We start from the raw sequence: 19,921 nt of genomic DNA on the forward strand, positions 1-19,921 counted from the left end.
CATACAATGGAATATTACTCAGCCATAAAAATGAAGGAAATAATGCCATTTGCAGCAACACGGATGGACCTAAAGATTATCACACTAAGTAAGTCAGACATAGAAAGATAAATATCATAGGATATCACTTGTATATGGAATCTGAAATATGATACAAATGAACTTATTTACAAAACAGAAACAGACTCACAGACATAGAAAACCAACTTATGGCTACCAAAGGGGAAATGGGGTGGGAGAGGGATAAATTAGGAGTTTGGGATTAACAGATACACACTACTATATATAAAATAGGTAAACAACAAGGACCTATTGTATAGCACAGGTAACTATATTCAATATGTTATAATAAACTATAATGGAAAAGAATCTGAAAACAAATATGTATATGTATATATATACATTTAAACATATGAATACAACTGAATCCCTTTGCTGTACACCTGAAACTAACACAATATTGTAAATCAACCACTGTTGAATAAAAAAAAAAATCCCCCTTGAAAATTAGCTTTGTTCTCTATATTACTGATAATAATACAGGAAGTTTAACACTTAATAAAATTTTTTTTTAAATAGTGAGAGTAGAGAAAACTCAGGACAGAAACTAGGGGCCCTGGGTCCCCATCCAGACTAGGTCAGCGTGACCCCCAACAAACCACCTCTTTTCTTTGGGCCTCAGTGTCCCCTTCTGGGAATCTCTTCTAGGGAGTACAAGGCCCACGCCGGACCCCGAGGGCGACACTTGTGCAGCACGCCCAGCTCATTCCAACCGGTTTTCACGCGCTCAGGCAATCCCCAGAGCCCAGGGTGCAGGTGCCGCTGGGTGAGAAAACTGATGCTGGGAAGCAGAGCTTCAGGCAGGACCCGAGCTGCTCACCACTGCACTGCACGGCCTTCCATTTGAAAGAGAGCGAGGAAAGGCATCACCGCCAAGGAACGTGAGGCGGCCTGTTTACAAACCAGGGAGCCTCACTGGGCTCCCCATCATGCTGGGCGGCTGCTGCGAGCAGGCAGAGAGGCTCGGGGGCAATGGAAGGGTTGGGCGACCAGACCCCACCATATTATCCTTAACTTTCAGAAGCTGGATTTAAAAATAGAAATGTATAGAATGCCCGGAGGTGGTGAAACTTACAACAGCAGATTCAGGCTTGCACGATTGACAGGGGAACTGTTCCATAGACCGGAGAGCTGCTCTAGTCGTCCATGAAGGAGACGTTCAAATTTTCTGTTTCTGCAGTGGTTTCCACAATCTTCTAAGAGATTTAAACAAAGTAGATTTTAAAAAGTGGTAACTTAATGCGTCTCATCTTTTACGAGAATTAGTGAGCAAAGGTAACAATTGCAGGTATAAACACGGCAGGATAGATTCCCCACTGCAAAGTCCCGAGGAAAATCTCTAGAACAGTCATTCACTTTAAGAAAGGCCTACCCGCGGTCTACTATTTTTTTCGTGGACTGTACAATCCGTGTCTAGAACACAGGCTTCCTATTTTCACTAATTCATGTTTCTTGTCAAAGGATTGGAAATAGTGGTGCAGACACTCAGTTTTGTTCAAATATCCTTCTTTATAAAACCTTTCATCTTAAGCTTGGATTCTTTCGATTGTTTGAGCTGCTTATTGATGATTAGAATAATTGCTTGAAGACTGGAGAATTGAGATACTGATAGAATTGCATGATTTTAAATGTTTAGTCGTATCTCTTTCTAAAACAGGCACACGGCTCCTGAGATCGAGAGAGAATACCTTCCTCTCCTTCTGTATCACGCTGTGACTCTCTAAGCCAGCAAACTGACCTGCACTGAGTGACAAAGGGTCTGGTGACTTTCTCAAAAGAGAGTGGACTCCATATGCTGTTCCTGCCCAGTGATTCTAACCTGGCATCGTCCTGTCATGATGATAAATTGTGTGCACAATTCATAGTTGGAGCAGATGGAAGAGTGTAGGCTATTAAAATCTAAATCTGTTTCCCACACCAAAGGATAATTGTTTACTTCCCCATGAAACATGCATTTCTCATATAGGATATTATGGATATTCTAGTTTTAGTAACAGAAGCAACTATGCAATTAGGGCCACCTAGACTATAATAAAATTAAGGTTGGTTCCAAATGAAGTTAAATAGACAGCGCTCACTCATTTATTCACCAAGTGCATTGAGTGCCTGCTAGTTTCCGGGAATAGAAAGATTTACCAGAAAATACGCTATGAAAATAAATGATATTTTCCTTTCCATTAAATACTTAAACTGTGGGCAAATAAAGCTTATGGTGTGTTACCACAGCCCAGACATATAGAGAGACTGTTTTAAGATATGCCATACGATGGCAAGAAGGAGATGGGACACATTTTGCCTTTTAAAACACTCGTAAATTCATTAATCTTCAAGGGTATTCAGAAATCCAGATTTCAAAAGGTAAGCCCATAGGTGGAGAAAAATAAAGTAAAAGCTAAAATGAACTCCGTTTATTGGCCTTAGAGTTTTATTCCAGCCACAGTAAAACAAAATCAAGAGATTTTAGATCCATATTTATTTATTTATTCATCCACTCTTAATTCAGCAACTATTTATTGAGCTCCAGTATGTGACGGTATTGTGGAAACTCCTGGAAAACTGTCATTAATATATTATTGACCCCAAAAGTCATCTTGGTTCCAGAATTCACCTCAGGGCATTAGATGTACCTTTGGTGAAGCTGAATGGCACTGTTCAGCTCTGTTAACTAGATGGCCTCCAAAATAACCATTCAGTAAAAACGCAAATTCTATGTATTATCCCACGGTGTGCTGGACACTTTTCACCCCTGGTCACTTACTTTCATAACAACTCAGAAGTCGCAGGTGTCATTGCTCTACTTTACTATTAACAACCCTCTCTCAGGCAGCAGATTCTGCCCAATGTCTCACAGGTAAAGGGGCAGAGCTGGGACTGGAATTAAGGTCTGACCTGTCTCCAAGCCCCCTCATTTCACTGCACTGCATTATCTTCCAAGGAAAGGAACATAGCTCACAATCTCCACAAGACCTCTGAGTTCCCACTGAAGAAAGTGCGCTGTTTCATTTTAATTGTGGGTGTCAATTTTTTCTTCAATGAGTTACAGTTCAAGCATTTTGTTTTCAGAAGATGTAATTGTAAATTCCTGTGGGCCAGCATTTGCCACAATTTACGAGAGACACCTGATGTTTGAAGGGACAACAAAGGGGCATTTGACTTACACATTCCTCTAGATTTCTAAGCCATACTCCTGAATAATGATATCATCAAACCCCCAAACAACTAGATTGTGTTATCTTCACTCTCTTAGAGGAAATTCATTACACAATGAATTAAAATTCATTGAAATTTAATGTAATGTCCTGGGATTTGAAGGGATGGTATAAAGGGTTTTCATTAGAACAGTTCACTCATGCAACAAATCTTTGCTGAATGCTTCATTATGCCAACCCTGTGCCTGAAAAACAACATTGAACAAAAGTAGATATGGCCTCTGCTCTCATGGAACTTACCTTCATTTAGTGCAAGATACAGATAATAATCACACACAAACTGCAACTCAGCTAAGTACTTTAAAGGAGAGAAACATGATGCTCTGAGGGTGGATCATGATGGGATTTGAGTTAGGCAGGAAATTCTCCTGCAAAATGATCAGAATGATCCTGCAGAATGTAAACTATCTATTTTTGTTAGAATCCATATATTCGTAAGATTAAGTCAGTTAACGATATGTTTCATTACTTGATTGCGTGGTTTTATTAGCCTTTTATCTCACGAAGATCAAATCTAATCTAATCTAATACAATCTAATCCTTTTTTTAAAAACTTACTTTCTAGAAACTCAAAGCTAAATTTGCTGTCTGACATTGATTCAATTCTCTCATTACTTTAACTTTGTTCTCTTTGTATTTTGATTGCTCTGTTCTAGATGTGCTTTAACATTTAATATGTCTGAAACTTTTTTTGGTAAATTGATAAGTAAAAATAAAAGATTAAAAAATGGCATATTTTAAATTTTCTCCTAATTTGTGGCTGGATTTTTAATATTTTTTTACTGCCACCTTGGTTGAACCTCAACTAGGGGCTGAAAATTCCTTTGGATGGTTGAGAAGATTTCAAAGGAGCATTAATGGATGAGTTTGTAACAAACCCCAGGGCAGTAAATATTTTGTAATTATCGAGGTCAAAGGTCTTAAATATCCTTCAGGAGAGGATGTAAAAATTCACAGCAATCTACCTTTCACTCTTCAACTCTTATTTTTTCTACTACAAGGGACAGAATGTGGAATGAAAGTGCCTGTCCCTTGAATCGACATTCAACCTAGAATCGACATTCAACCTAGAATCATGCGATCTGACTACAGCAAACTGCTTAGTTATAACCTGCCCTCCCAGATGTAGGCGGTGAGAGACGAGGGAAAATGAACCCACAGACACCTACAGGGGCCAGTGGAGATGCTGCCCCCGGGTGGATGTTCCCCTGACAAAGAGGCACCTACATCCACATCATCCACAGAGAGCAGCCTGACCAAGAGCCAGCATCAGAGGCACATAATCACCTTACGTTGCTCACACTTAGAGGAGTGTTCTACGAGGTTCTTAGCACCTGATTTTACACATGTTGTTTGAGAGTTACATTAGGCACGCTTGGGGGAAATATGAGATTTGGTGCTCGCCTGTTTCACCATCTAGCTCTTTTTACCAGTGGAATTTGTATTTAACACAGTAACAACCCTTTTGATATTTTCCCCCATCGGTTTAGTCTTTGTTTTTTAGGCCTTGGCCTTAAAAGCTCTGATGTCCTTACAGGGTGACCTTTTGCTGACTTTGGGAGATGTGTTGATTACAGAAAAAAATCTTTTTCCTTACACAGCAAAAATACTCAAAAATGTTTGCTGTACTGGGTAAATACTGTCTTTCGAAAACTCAATACCCAAACCTGCAAAACTACAAGTGAATTTTCTAAATCCTCCTTGAAATTAAAGTTATGCCTATAAAAGTTCAAGGTCTTTAGGATAAGATCAGGAAAGCCTGGATAGTGGCGACCTGTCTAATGCCTTGCATTCTCCTTCTACATTGTTAAGATTAGGTTTAAGTCATTGAGTTGAAGCGTTGAGAATGTTTTCCCATTAATCCAGGGAGCATGAAAGATGCTCTGTCAATGAAAGATTCCAACACAGGTATGATCTGAACGTTTACACAGGACTGTAATGGAAACATTTTAATTAAGTAAATTGCTTCTATTCCAACTAATCTTTAATGTGTCACAAAGCAGATGGCTACCCTCTAATTCCATTTCTGTAATGGATTTACATGGGGCCTATTTTGAAAAATTGACTGGTCACAAAAGCATACCTCATCACATTGATAACTTACTCAAATAGCCTTTTTTGTGCTATCATTTTACATTGTACATACCTTTATCTTGGTCGTGAAAGTTTACAAACTGCACAGGGAAATACTTATTGTCCATTTGTTTATTAAACATTAGAAAGATGAACTGAAACCAAATCATATTCAGATTGGGAGTAATTAGGAAGCGTCAATGCCTTCATGGGTCCAACCTTAGTTCAACTTTTTTAAACAAACCAGTCTACACTAATTCCGAGCTGGGAACGGGGTTTCAGTGGTACTCTACAGTCACTCACCTTTCCAACATTAGTGGGCCACAACGGCTTATAGGTAAGTAACCACACCTGTGTGAACCCACTGGAGGAATGAGACATAGTCCCTTATGCATTACCTAAATGTACCTCTTTTCTTTTAGGTCATGTGCCTTTTCCCCCCCTAAATGTCACTTCTGCTTCCAAGTATTTCATACACTTTATAATGAGTTATATATTTTAAAGGATACAAAAGAGATAGTCACTGTGCTTTTCCGAGATTAAGATTGGCCTTCCACCCGGCGCACTGGGACTCCAGTGACCAACCACATCCATCTCTGTTTCTACGTCCCCAGTGACTTGAAATCAAGTAAAGGGAGATTTCCGAGGTCTGCCGATCAAAGCCCAGCTCCAGTGCTTGAGATAACAGGCAAAACTGACCCCAGATAACCATCTCTTCAGTTTTTAACTTCTCTGTAATGAAGGTGTATGGTGCCTGAAATTGTTCTACTCCTGAGTTTGTCTCTGGAGGATTTGTGTTTCTCGTGTGTCAAAAAAGTGGAGCAAATTTGATGAGCTATTCTTTCTCTTAACTACTCAGTCTTTGTTAATGTGATTCTAGTATCACACTTTCTAGCATCATGATGGCATTGGTAGGTGACATTCAAGAAACGAAATCAGAGCTCCAGGAAAAGCTTGTACAAGAAAAGTAAGGGAGTTGCTCAACCATGGATCCACTAAGAAAAAATGTACCCCAGGGGCAATAAGACAGAAATAATAGTGCTGGGGAGAGGTGGACAGAGGGTGCATGTGAGAATAACACAAAACAGCTCACCTCTGATAACTCAAAGCTTCCTTATGTCAATCTCCATTTGAAGTGTCTTACCAAGCCAATCTAAGAGTGTTATTTACTCCAGATGAATGAAAAACAATGCACTTGGAAAAGAATAACACCAAGAAGTCGATAAGGAAAATAAACTCAGACAGCTGTGGTGACCAAAAAAAAAAAAAGTAGAGGTGATAGGGAATGACAAATTGTTTAGAAAGAAGCATGGTGACAAAATGGTGAAGAGCAGCAGTAACTGAATATCAAAGACGCATCAGGAGAGGCTCACTGGTGGTCTGTTTTGGAATATACGCTTCCCACTGTGTTACTTTTATGCTTATTTCTCAGACTTCCTCACTTACAACATTTCTAACCACTTTTGTTTAAATGCATACTTTGGTGTCAAATCTTTTCCCTTATGAAGGATAAATATTTTTTTTACACTAAGCCTTTCCTAAATAAGATTTCCTAGGGAAGGCACAGATGACTCTGGTTTGGCAAACCCTCCTTTATAATTCACTGTTTTCAAATCAAGTACAATCAAGTATGGCTTGCATCAAAAAGCAGCATCACCGGAATTGAAAACTGTTTTATTTTTGTGAAAATCCAAAGAGCAAATGAAGATGTGTGAGAAAAAAGATTTTACCCAAAGGGTATTTTCCAGTTTATTGCCAAATGCTAACAAATACTTGACCTGAAGTTCACTTCGAGCGACCTAAGAAGAAAAAAACTTTAAGCTTAGATTAAACACAGTGAGTCTTGTTCACCGGCAACATTAAAATAAAATAATTTATGTCTTAGTAGTGCCTAGTATTTGCTAGTTGCTATACAGCGCTAACTCAAAGGACATCAGCCCATAAGGACTATATGATGTAAACAAATCATAGAGAGAAAGCCTCCATTTTTATTAGAACACTGAGAGAGTGAATACTGATATAAATATGAGATGCTCCCTTTTCTTTCTTTATTAAATTAACAAGCATTTATTAAGCACAGCACTGAAGAAAGCTCTGAGTGCATCCCACCCATGCATCATAAGACGGGCCAACCATGGGTCTGGGGAGCAGATAATGGGTGCTATCTGAGGGGCAAATGTGAAGTTACATATAATTGTTTTCACAAGAAAATTTTAAAAGAGTAATTAAAGAAAAGAAGATGACCAGCAGGAAGTAGAACAAAAAAGAAAACACACTGTGATGTCGAGGCCCTATTTGAAGAAAACAAACTGGAAAACTGAGGTCATTCTACGGGTTCTTCAAACATAAAAACTGTGTTTTGGTGGGAAATATTCCAGTCCCAAGTTTTTGTGGGTAGTATGGTACCTACATACCTCTTAATTTTTACATTTCTGTTGAAAATCTACTAGGCACCCTATTTCTTTCTCCACTTTCACAGTGTTCCTAGGAACAAATGGCATTTAAAAGAATAACAAAAGGCATGTGGGATTTTTGGTGAAGACCTATTATTGTTTCACAAATATGAAGTTTTGATGCTGGTGGAGGAACCAAAACACCAAACCTTTAAAAAAGGTGGGAATCTGTGGGGCTTTGAATGTTGGAAGGAACACTCTAGAAATAAACTTGTGGCTTTATTTAAATAATAAGTGTTGTCATCACGGGGCCGAGCCTTGACCTTTGCAAGAGTCCTACAGCAAGAGAATTGAATCCAATCGAAATGGATGGCTCAGTCGAATTAAGGCAAGGCTGACAGAATATGGTTTTAATTATTCTTCAGAGGTAATATTCAGCAGGCACTTTGCCAAGCAAATATTCAAAGAGAACATGCAAACACGAAAATAGGATGCAAAGGGCTCCACAGTGTACTGGTATGTCTTCAAGAAATGCTATGGGAGGTTTTTCTTGTTCTTAAATTTGTCACTTGTTCTCAAAAGCCATTGTATTTTTCACAACTCTCTTAAGGTTGAGCAGTTGAGGCTTCTTCAGCTTTATGCTGGGCTGTCTACATTTGGCTAAATACATTCTCTTTTTAATTCTGTGACTTTACCATCAACTTAAACTCTGAAGTTCAACGTCAAATGGAATAGTAGAGCTCTCTCAATGGGATCTGTGAAAGTGAAAGTGCAAACATGAACTAAAGATGTGGTTTCTAATGGGTTAGAAAGAAAAGATGGGAAATGTAACCTCTTCCAGTATCAAGAATATCTATTTGGTAAATGTGTCACTTTTTATTCTTTATACTTTAAAAAAATAATAAAATAGAACGACAGAAATGCTATGTATTTGTAGAGTGTGATTACTGCCAGCTGTCTTTGTTTTGGTAATGTGTCAGCGTTTGGTTCCTGTTTACCTAAGTCAAGGAAAATCAGGTTATTGTGAAGGCTACCCATGGCTGTTTACGTACTGCTCCTCATGATTCTGGAAATAAGTGCTGCTTCCTGCTCAAAACTAGAGAGAAGAAATGAGGTATGTGGGATTCTCACACACTAAAATAATCGCAATAGGTATGATCAATAAAGCCTTTAGTTAACGAGAAATATGATTTCTACCTTCCCACCTACCTTCAAACTGTATCAAATTATTCATTGCTCTGTGAACTCACCATGTATTTTTCATCTCTTCCTCTTTTCTGGAATATCTTTCCCTTATTCTCTCTTTTCTCCAACTGAGGAGCGTCCATTCACCTATTAAGCCCTCATTTCAATGCCACCTCTTCCAAAAGATATTCCCCAAGTATGCCAGGCAGAAGAAATTATTCTCTCCTCTGTATTTCCATAGCATTTTATAAACACTCTCTTTTAACAAGTATTATGTAGTATCAGAATTAAATGTTTACATGTGGATGCCAACGCTTGACTACCAGTTTCCCACAAGCAAAGCCCTTGACTTATTCATTCTTCTGTCCCTGGAAACCAGTGGTCCAGACATGACATGTATTGGTCATTCGACACCTATTTGTTGGATTCTATGGTTGGGTGAGGGAATGAACTCATTACACTGAATCGATGCTATTTAGTTAACCTTGTATCTGAATTATATCAAGATCATAAAATCTCATGGGATTCTTATGCAGGAGGCAAAAATAGACAACCTCAGACAAAAATGAGCCGACCTAAGGTGTTTCTAAATCTTTTCTGGCTCGAACATTCTATAATTTTACGATCTTTAGGCATCTAAGGGGTGGGCCATCTCCTGTGTCCCTTTGGGAGGGTGTGATATGGGATAAATGAAGGGTAATGGAGTCATGACATTACTTAGGCATACTTTTACCTTCACACATGAGCTCTCTCTGCTACACAATTCTGCTCTTTCCTCTCTTCCTCGTACAGCAAGCATCCTGTCCCAACCCTTCTCAGCTTACCTTCCCATCCCACCTCGGCACACGGGTACCAAATGACTCATAACAGGCTTTACCCTAGGCCCTGGGAGAGTCAACACCGGGTTGACTTTGGTCCTATGATTAACTACGTTCTTTAAGATCATCTATAATTTTCAAGATGAAGCACTTCATTGATGTTTTCTTACTAAGCAGATTTTTGCCCTTTATGCAGGAAAAGACGCTGGCAACCAAATTAGCATCTCTACAGAGAAAGGAAATTCACTTGGAGGCAAACGCTGTAAATTCTGTTGAAAGATAAGGAAGATGACCACCAACACATTCACGAGCGAAATAGAAATCTTAGAAGAGTGATGCCGTACGCGGGTTTCTGTTAAAGCTTATGTATCCAGAAATTTCTCTACAAGAAAATGAGATTGCAGTCACTGTGCAAGCTGACCAGTTACAGAGACAAGACTTTTCTCTATCATGAATGAGTGTAGTCTTCCTATGTGATGATTATCTTTGTATTCAATCATTTATTAGTTCAATAAACATCTTTTTTTTCCTTCCATACAAGGCTCCATACCCGGTTATGCAGCCCCCTCAGGGATTATTCACAGACCTGGAGTGAAGATTCCATAAACACTGGGAATGTTCAAAACAGAACCAAGCCCAGAGACAGTTTCTCCATTTCACACAATACATGGGCCACCTCCATTTTGGTAAGGATTTCACTGGCCCAGCACCAAAGTCCTTTTCCTACATTTTTAAAACAAAGTCAAGTCATATCACCAGTATTTAAATATCTACCTTTTGCAACTTGTACCGACAACTAGGAAACTTTCATTAGATGTAGAACCATAGTTTCTGCTTTCAAAGAATTGCAATATTGAGGTTATAAGAGTAACATTAAAACAGTTAAACAATGATAAAGGTGAAATAAAATGGTAGATTAATTACACAATATGGAGAGGGAGGGGACTTCATTTTTTCCAAAGACGTGTATTAGCTCAGATAATCCATGAGTTTGAAGTCTGATTCTGACTTTCATTACTTAAAAAGCACTCTAAATCCCAGCTCTTTTTATCTTTAAAACATTCAGAGTTGTTGTGAAGGTGAGAAGTAAAGTGTTTAGCAGCAAATCATAGCTATTTTTACAAGCTGAAAAGGCTTCGTGGAAGAGACAGAATTTGAGTTCATCTTTAAAGGATGACAGAAGTTGGGTAAATAAGAAGAAGTAGACAGGGTTCTGATTTGAACAGTATCAGGAAACAAAGCCTCAGAAGCCATTCTGCTTATCTTGCTCAGAATGCAAAGGCTCAGAGATATACTTTGTGTCTAATACACTCAAAATTCATTTTCCCTGAATGAAGCATCACTTGCAATCTATCGACCAAGTACAGTATCAGGAATTCCCTCACCACCTTCCTGGGTTTAATGGACTAATTACTCTGGCTGAGTTTTAATCCCAATTTAGTTGCAGCCTCCACGGGATACTCTCTGTGATTCCTCACTCCAGATGTTGTGAGGATTAACCAATCAATTTGAAACACCTTGTAAAAACATGTCAGGCTTTCTAATTCCTTTCTGAATTAATCCTTGTTCAATCCACATCTTACTGTGATGCAGTTTGAGCTGCCCGTACCGCGGTAGCACACCTGACCCAAAACTCCAAAATTTCTCCAGCTTGCTTGTCTTCCATCACTTTAATATTGCAAAAGCAGCAAAAACAGTGCTTCCAAATTCTAGTTAAACAAGGGGCTTCCCGGGGTCAGACTGCTGGGAGGTTCCGTGCAGGCCGATTTAGTTATTTATTGCCTTTCTTCCCTTTAGTCTCATTTCTGGACAGGTTGCCAAAATTTCTAAGCCATGCAAAAACAATTTAAAATCCCAGTGAGAATTAGGCTGTGTAGCCTTACTCATCCTAGTATCCAGAAGAGCATGGGGTTCTCAATTTTTTTTTTCCATGAGAAGGAAGTGTAATCCATCATACCTGTGTCCTGGCCAGACTCCTAGCGATGACACCAGAGAAGGCTGAGCTAATTGGAGCTGCTGTATTGCAGGGTTTCCTCTGAGACCCCTACCGACCACACTGATGGCAGTGCCATCCCAGTCTCTGCAAAATAAGCACTTCCCAACTGGCAATCGCCTGCACTTCTCAGGGCTGACGCCTAAAATCCAAACGAAGACTGAACTCAACACACTAACAAGTTCAGTGGGTCACAAGGCAGAGAACCAAAATGAGTCCCTTAGACAAATATTTCTTTCCTGTTCAAATGTATCTGCTTCCAGTTACCGAGTAACAAGAATTAGTCACACTTGCATTTTGTTTTTAACCTTAGCCGCTAATACGAATGAAGTAAGTTGGCCATTTTCTAGAAATAATTTTCTTGCAGAAAACTCGTCTGTGGTAAGCACTGGGGGGAAAAAAGACACACACACACTCTAACTGTTGTTTGTAAATACCAGAAAACTAATAGATTTGACCTTAAAATAGCATTCTATAACTATTTCCTAGACAAACTGCAATTCCAACACATAGTAGAATAGTGACAACTTGTAATATAACCTGAAGACGCTACACAACCTGAAAATATTACAGATGGCTGGTGAAACTACTTTTTCTCACTGTCCCTTAGTTACTCTGTGGGATAGCTAAGTATGCCAACACTGCCAATGTTCGGATTTTACCATTAAAATATATTCACTTTAAAATTTATTTCCCATAAACACAGACTTCAATCTTTAGGAAAACCCATGAAAGTATCGTTCCCAGGGTAACACCCTATTGACTTACACTGGCACATAATGATAAAATGCCTTAATTTACAAATCTTCGTGCATGGACACCACAGATACAGCCTTTTAGATAAATCAAATTTTCAAAAGAGTTAAAAAAAATGTTTGTATCTCTTAATCCTATGTGGTCAGAATAGAAAGTCATCAGAGATAGGGCTGTATAGGTACTGCCCGAGAATACGGTCAGACTTAAAAGCATCTTTAAAGTCGGTTCCTAATATCAGCTTACTTGACTTTTTCCTCTTTATTTAAAATAAATTATAATTTAAAAAGTCATGAGTCTTCGTAAATAAGCCCAATTTGAAGAAGAAGAAGGCAAAAAAAAGTTGTCAAAAGCTTCTGACCAGGAAATCCACCTCAAAAATCTAGAAGAGTCTCAAAATGGTGAAATTGATCTGGCTGTTGATTTTTAAAGAGTTGACAGACAGCGCCAGCAACGTCGTTCCCATGGCAACCAACTAGACAGCCATGCCTCCGCCCACGCCCCACAGAACTCAGAACTGTGTTCCACGGAAGCAAAACTTAATCTGATATCTCCATTGCTGCTGCCCGGGTCAGAACTCGCCTTTGAAGGGGTTTCAAAGTAAAACAAGAAGCACCTTTTCAAAAAGAATCCTTCCAACGGAGTACTATGATGTGAAAGAGTGAAGTGCGAGCCCACTGGTATCTTCCCCAGAGCACTCTCTTGTCTTTGTCACAGATAAGATAAGTAAACTTGCCAAAGGGTGGGCGCGCTGGGGGAGGAGAGTGCCACCAGATAAGAGACAGAGGGTGCCTGTTCTCCCGTCATTTGGTGGAAACTGCTGGTGTGCGCGGCAGGCAGGCTGGCTGGCTGGCTGTTCCCCCTGCTGGGCCAGGAGGAGTCCAGGAAAGACAGTGGGGGGAAAAGTGATGGAGTCCCTGAGTCTGTGAGTCATAACCAGCTGGTAATGTACAAACTGCAGGGAATTTGGTCCAAGGGTTGAAGCTAATTAATCATGCCGGTTATATAATACTGGATATAATCAGTGTAGGAAATCCGTTATTGACTGACTTATGACCTGTAGTATATAAATTCAATATAAAATTTCGTATCCAGGTCCCAAGCCTCCAAAATTAGACATTGGTCCTAAATCCTTTACTGTTTGAGTCTCACCCTTCCTTGACTTGATAAGGTCCTTATCCTTGAAAAGATAAAATTGATAAACCGTTAGCCAAACTCATCAAGAAAAAAACGGAGGGGAGTTCACGTACTTTTAAAGGAAAAGGTGGAATGAAAAGGACCCTGGCCTGGAATGGAGGGGCCTCTCTTCCCTCGCTGGCTACTGATGTTTGCACATCCTTTCCCTTTGGGTCTGGATCGCTATAAACACATCACATATCTCTACCAATAAGCTGCTGGAAGGACTGATATCTTGAGATCTTTTGAGCTCCCAAATCTCTGAGCCATGGTCCTTCCTGAGCATCTTAGGTGTAAGGGAGATATTTCTGCCTCTCAGTGGTAATAACAATTTTTGTCAGAAATATTAATTTGGCCATTGATCAAGAACTGTGTGACAGCTCTTTCATAGTCAGCCCTGGCTTACACATGGGCTGCTTTCTAAATCCTCTGTGCTCTGCCTATTTATTTCTCCCTACCCCCATTAAGTGTTATTTTTATTATGAGTTTTCACATATGTAGGTCTTACCTCTATCCCTAGACTAAAAGCTCCTTGCAAGGAGGATCTGTGTTTAGGCATCTTTGCACCACTCACAGGAACCTAGGACATCACTGGGCCTCAATCAATCCGGATTGATTTGATTTGCATTTGAATCTCATTGTCTTTGGGGAAACGTGATCTGACCTATGACATTATAACAAACAGCTGAATAACAGAAGTCTGTACAGTAAGGAGCTCCCTTGCCCTTTGTGCTTCTTTGTATGCAAATAAAACTGGCTGTCCTCGTGGTGCAAAGACAACTACAAAATCAGAGTGCAGGTGGATGCCGCCCCTGTGTGTCCATCCACCCACCCCCACGTTCACCCACGGGCTGGTCACCTGCCAAGGTCACAGAAAGGTGGATCCCGACTCCCACATGTGTGCTTCCCACCAGCAGCTGTGCTATAGCTGGCTCCTTGTTTACTCTAAGTGCACCTCAGCTGGCCTGTGTCCCGACGGCCCATAGCTGCTCTGATTCTAGCTGCCCAGTCTGCCTTCACATTCTTTCCTCTGGTCAAGCATGCACCTCTTTTTTTAAAAATTACATTTATGAAAGTCCCAGCATATGATAGGTATTCTGGAGAGGAGTGGGGGGTAGCACACTGATGGGCCCGGCTTTGAACATGGAGCAGACTAGAGCTGATGATGTACGTTTCCATTTCCACGGGAAGAGGAACAAAGCTCATCCTCACCTTGCAAAACCTAAAAATCCAACACAGTCAACTCTGCTTTCCAAAACCCATTAAGTGATTGAGAGGGTTTTTTAAAAAAATATTCCCAGATTTTGAATCCTAAATGTACTTTGTAATTAGTCTTTTTCCTCAATAGCAAACGTTTTGAATTCAACATAAGAAGACCATCTCACATGATTTAAAAATCCTGTAAAGGTTGACTACGTTAAGGATAGTCTGCAAAAGTCTACGTAAAGCCCTTTCATAGAATAATGCAATTATGCCGCAGAGATTTTCCATCTTTCGCGTTGTTTGAAACGTTATAAATACTAGCTAATGGAATGTTATTTACATGAACTTTAATAATGCACCTTGATTCTTAATCATAGATGGGCAGAAGGCCATGTAGACTATACAGTTTTCTCCATTATGAGGTGGTTAAAGGGCCCGTTTTCATCAGAACTGCTCCAGGTTTTCCTTCCCTAGACTAGTTGACTGGCTTGCTCAGATTCCTCACTTCAGTGCTATTAATGTATTTTAAACTCCTGCCCCCCTTTTTATGAATGTGAAAGTCTCATGCATTTTTTAAAAATATTGTTTAACGTATCAAAATAAATTAGATGCCATGGCTAAAAACCAGAGGAAGCGAGGGAACTAAACACTGCTTAGGGAATTCCCTGGCAGTCCAGTGGTTGGGACTCTGCACTTCCACTTCAGGGGTCACAGGTTCAACCCCTGGTCGGGGAACGAAGATCCCGCAAGCCACGCGGCACAGCCAAAAACAAAAACAAAACAAACAAAAAACACTGCTTAGGTACCGGTTTACATCCGAGACCCCAGACACCACCCTCTGGTCCAACAGACGTTCCTCCCCAGGAGGTGGCAGGGAGGCACATCACCTCTGCAACGGGATGTTACCTGCAGGCCCGGCCCGGGAGCCACAGTACAGAAGACAGAGAGCAAAACCTAATGAACTGCATGATTGCTTAATTAGTCTAGTTTTTCAAAAAACATAAAGCAGTCAACAGGAGGTAAGCCCCCAAACAAGTAACGGGAGAGTTGGAAAGAAGAGAGAGCATTTGGAGGTGTCCTTTTTTTTTTTTTTTTTACGGGGGCCTCTCACTGTTGTGGCCCCTCCCGTTGTGGAGCACAGGCTCCGGACGCGCAGGCCCAGCGGCCATGGCTCACGGGCCTAGCCGCTCCGCGGCATGTGGGATCTTCCCGGACCGGGGCTCAAACCCGTGTCCCCTGCGTCGGCAGGCGGACTCTCAACCACTGCGCCACCAGGGGAGCCCCGAGGTGTCCATTTTTATCCACATTCCCAGGCAAGCAGCCCCACCCTGAAATCTACTGTGTAGGCGTCCCCAGCCCACTTGCAACCCAAATGGAGAGCGTGTCTTCCTCTCCTTTCCCTTTCGCTTTTCCTTCTTTCCCTCCTGCCTTCTGCCTGCTCCAGGTTCCTCCTCTCAGGGCCTCCACCCAAGGCGCTTAGCCTCCCGCTCAGCACACAGCACCCAGCCGTGATGTGGTTAATACACATTCCCCCTCCTGGTGTCTCCACCTTCCAAAGCAGGGGAGGCCGCAGGTGGCACCACCACGTGCGGGAGACGTTGGAAGGTAAGAAAGAGAGGGACCCACGCGGCGCACGCGCGCGTGCACACACACGCCCATCCTCGCGGGCAGCCCCAGAATCGCATCAAATACGCAGTCACCCAGCTTCGCTGTTGTCCCTCTTCCAAACAAAGAGACGTGGATAGATGAGTCAAATGATTCGCTACGAAGTCCGCAAACCCAGAGTGAGATGCCTCGTCACAGTACGTGCCATGTTGTGCTGAAACCCATGAGTTTGTGAGCTTTAGGAAGATGACTCAGCATTTTATTAAACACATCCTTTGGGGGTTTGTACACAGCTCTTCTGGGGAAAAGAAAATCTTTAGCCCTAAAAGGTAAAAATGATTGTTAACTTGGATCTACCTACACTCTCTGCCCTCCAAAAAAACTCTTCGAGGAGGAGGCAGCTGGTGGTGATAGGCCTGGTGCTCAGGGAAAGGGTGGGAGAGGAGAGGCGAGAGGGCCTGGCCTGGGTCGAATGAGCTAATGAAACATGATGAAACAGTCACAAGATGGTTTGCTCTGAGATTGACAAGATAAGGCCCGCTTGTCCACCTTCTCTGGAGCCCTGAGTGTGAGTAATGAATATACATGTGGAGCAGTCCCATCATCGGGGGCGGGTTTTGCGTTTGGACACTGCAGTGCTGTTTTCCTCCTGGGCGTCATTGTTTGGGAGAAGCAAGGCCAACGGCCCAGATGCTCCCAGCCACCCGCAGAATCCTGTCAAGGGTCATAATTTGTGAGGGAAGGCAAAGGTTTGCAAAAGAATTGGAAACAGCTTTGAGGAGAGACTTGAATAAAGGACTCTGTTGGTGGTATGATTCCAGAAGATGGATGGTCATGTGGTACCTTGAAGAAAGCTGAGGCCCTTGGCCTTCAGAGGTCCAGGCATTGGGCAGCCCACTGCTACTTACTTTTACTACTAGGTTTATTGACATACGACAGTGTTGGCCAGAATTAGATTTATTAAAATCTCTGGGGCTTCCCTGGTGGCACAGTGGTTGAGAATCTGCCAGCTAATGCAGGGCACACGGGTTCGAGCCCTGGTCTGGGAGGATCCCACATGCTGCGGAGCAACTAGGCCCATGAGCCAGAACTACTGAGCCTGCAGGTCTGGAGCCTGTGCTCCGCAACAAGAGAGGCCGCGATAGTGAGAGGCCCGCGAACCACGATGAAGAGTGGCCCCCGCTCGCCGCAACTAGAGAAAGCCCTCGCACAGAAACGAAGACCCAACACAGCCAAAAATACATAATAATAAAAATTAATTACTAAAAAGCTCCTACCCCCATCTTCTTTAAAAAAAAAAAAAAAAAGAAATCTCAAAAAAAAAAAGAAATCTCTGCATACAGCCCATTCGGTTGCATGTGGATTTTTAAATCAATAATTTATTCTCTTCAAAAATACCTATTTTATTTTCCTATTTTTTTCTTGTCTCCATTTAGGTATTTTTTAAACCATTAAGTTTGTTATTAAGACCTTGATGTCCCTCGCCCACTATTTTTATTAAAATAAGTTTCCTTTAGTTTGTGTTTTCATTTTTTTTTTAGTAGAAGAACCAGTCATATAAAATGTTGAGATAAATTTGTAAAACTGGAACAAGTGAGAATTTTGCTAGATTCTTTGGAATTTAGTTAGCTGCTGCTCCTTCTCCTTTTGAAATAAAATAATCATTTTCTGATATAAAGAAATGCATTTTTAATTGCAAAATGTAGAGTTTCATGGCGTATAATTTTAATTCTCTACACGTCAGTCTGAACCAACCACTGTTCTTGCTTATTGCAACTTTAAGCCTGGGAATGTTTATTTCTTCTACAGTTATTTAAAAATAATTCTGTAAAATGTTCCTATAAAAGGTTGAGTCATACGATTGAAACATACCTAAATTGTCAGAAAATGCCAAAGCATAGAATATTCATTATTATTTATAAGAATAGGAAATTGATGTAATAGGGTAAAAATTTTGAAGACAGATTCTTATTGATACACTAGCCTAGTCATTTACACTCTCCAAGCTTGACATTCTATATCATAAATAGATATCTTGTTTTTGGCACATAATAGATAGAAGCTGAAAATATGCAGCTGAAACAAAAGAGAAAGTTAAAAACTTAATTTATCTTCTATCCCTGTAGAAGTTTCTGGAAAAAAAAATCAATGATTTTAGTAAAGCATAAATCTGACCTTCAATTATTATACAGAACAAAATATACCACACATTTGCGTAAGCTGCTTTTTTACTAGGAAACTAGCACCAACTGTTTATAAAAGAGCCAGGAGCCCAGAAATAAACCAGAGTGCTTCTGAACACACAAAAGTGCTGTCATAAAGTCAGGGACCTTTAAACTCACTCACTCGATCCTAAAAGAATCCCTTATAATATTTAAAGAAAACATGGTCACAATTTATACATAAAAAGCTACTATAGATAAATAAAAAAGGTAGGAAGGAACAACTACAGATAGGTCATGCAATAAGAAAAACAAATTGCTAAGAAATACAGAGGAAAAAATCAATTTCAGTAGTAATCAAAGAACTACAAATTCAAATAAAAGACATACTTTTTAAAATTGAAGTATACTTGATTTACTATATTGTGTTAGTTTGCTATGTACAGCAAAGTGATTCAGTTATATACATATGTATATATAAGTATATACGTATATATATGTTCTTTTTCAGATTCTTTTCCATTATAGGTTATTACAAGATATTGAATATAGTTCCCTGTTCCAGTAAATCTTTGCTGTTTCTCTATTTTATTATATATAGTATCTGTTAATCCCATACTCCTAATACTATTTTACTTGTTAAATAAGCCAACATTTATTTTTAATGATAATGTTCAGGGTGTACAGGGTAAGGTGAAGTCGGCTTGCTTGTATACTGGTGATGCACGTGCTAAGCTGTACAGCAATTCTAAAAAGTAATGTGGGAGGTATTTGTTAAGTTCTGTAAGAAAAGTTATTCACTTTAACAAAGTAACTTCCCTTCTAGAACTCCATTTTAAAGAAACAATTCAAGCTGTGGACAAAATTTATACACAAAGACATTTCTTCCAGCACTATTTATAATAGCTAAGAATGGAAGCAAATAAATTCAAAAATAGGTTCAGATTTATGGAAATTAAAATACAACCATAACTGAAAATTATGCCTGCAATTTTAATGGAAAAAAGTTCTCAAAAATTATTAATATCCTGGGAAAACACTCATAGAAGAACACTTAGTGAAGAATGAATAATGCAAAATATTATGTACAAAAATTATCCCAATTGTGTAAAACGGTATAATATAGATTACAGTATTATTTGTGTAAATAATGCCTGCATATTTACATACAAACACACAAATCTGTATTTGCATGTTCATGTTTAACTATATAGAAAACTATTTTAAAGAGATTCCAGTGGTAGCAGTATCATCTCTGACTAGTTTGCATATCACATCTTCCATTCTACTT

The 19,921-nt window shown here is 40.0% G+C and overlaps 1 long non-coding RNA gene across 1 annotated transcript in view; it reads right to left on the minus strand.

The window, feature by feature from the left end:
• The window catches only part of LOC111176399 (uncharacterized), a 240,884-nt gene extending 223,996 nt beyond the window's left edge, over window positions 1–16,888 (minus strand). Inside the window, exon 1 of the long non-coding RNA XR_016388636.1 lies at window positions 1,136–16,888. This is a non-coding gene — a long non-coding RNA (uncharacterized LOC111176399). The remainder of the gene's footprint in view (window positions 1–1,135) is intronic.
• Between the last annotated feature and the right edge of the window lie 3,033 nt (window positions 16,889–19,921).

Source organism: Delphinapterus leucas, chromosome 18, assembly GCF_059928025.1.
Source record: "Delphinapterus leucas isolate spDelLeu-1000000601 "Yukka" chromosome 18, BTC_Dleu_Yukka2, whole genome shotgun sequence".
NCBI classification, from domain to species: domain Eukaryota; kingdom Metazoa; phylum Chordata; class Mammalia; order Artiodactyla; family Monodontidae; genus Delphinapterus; species Delphinapterus leucas.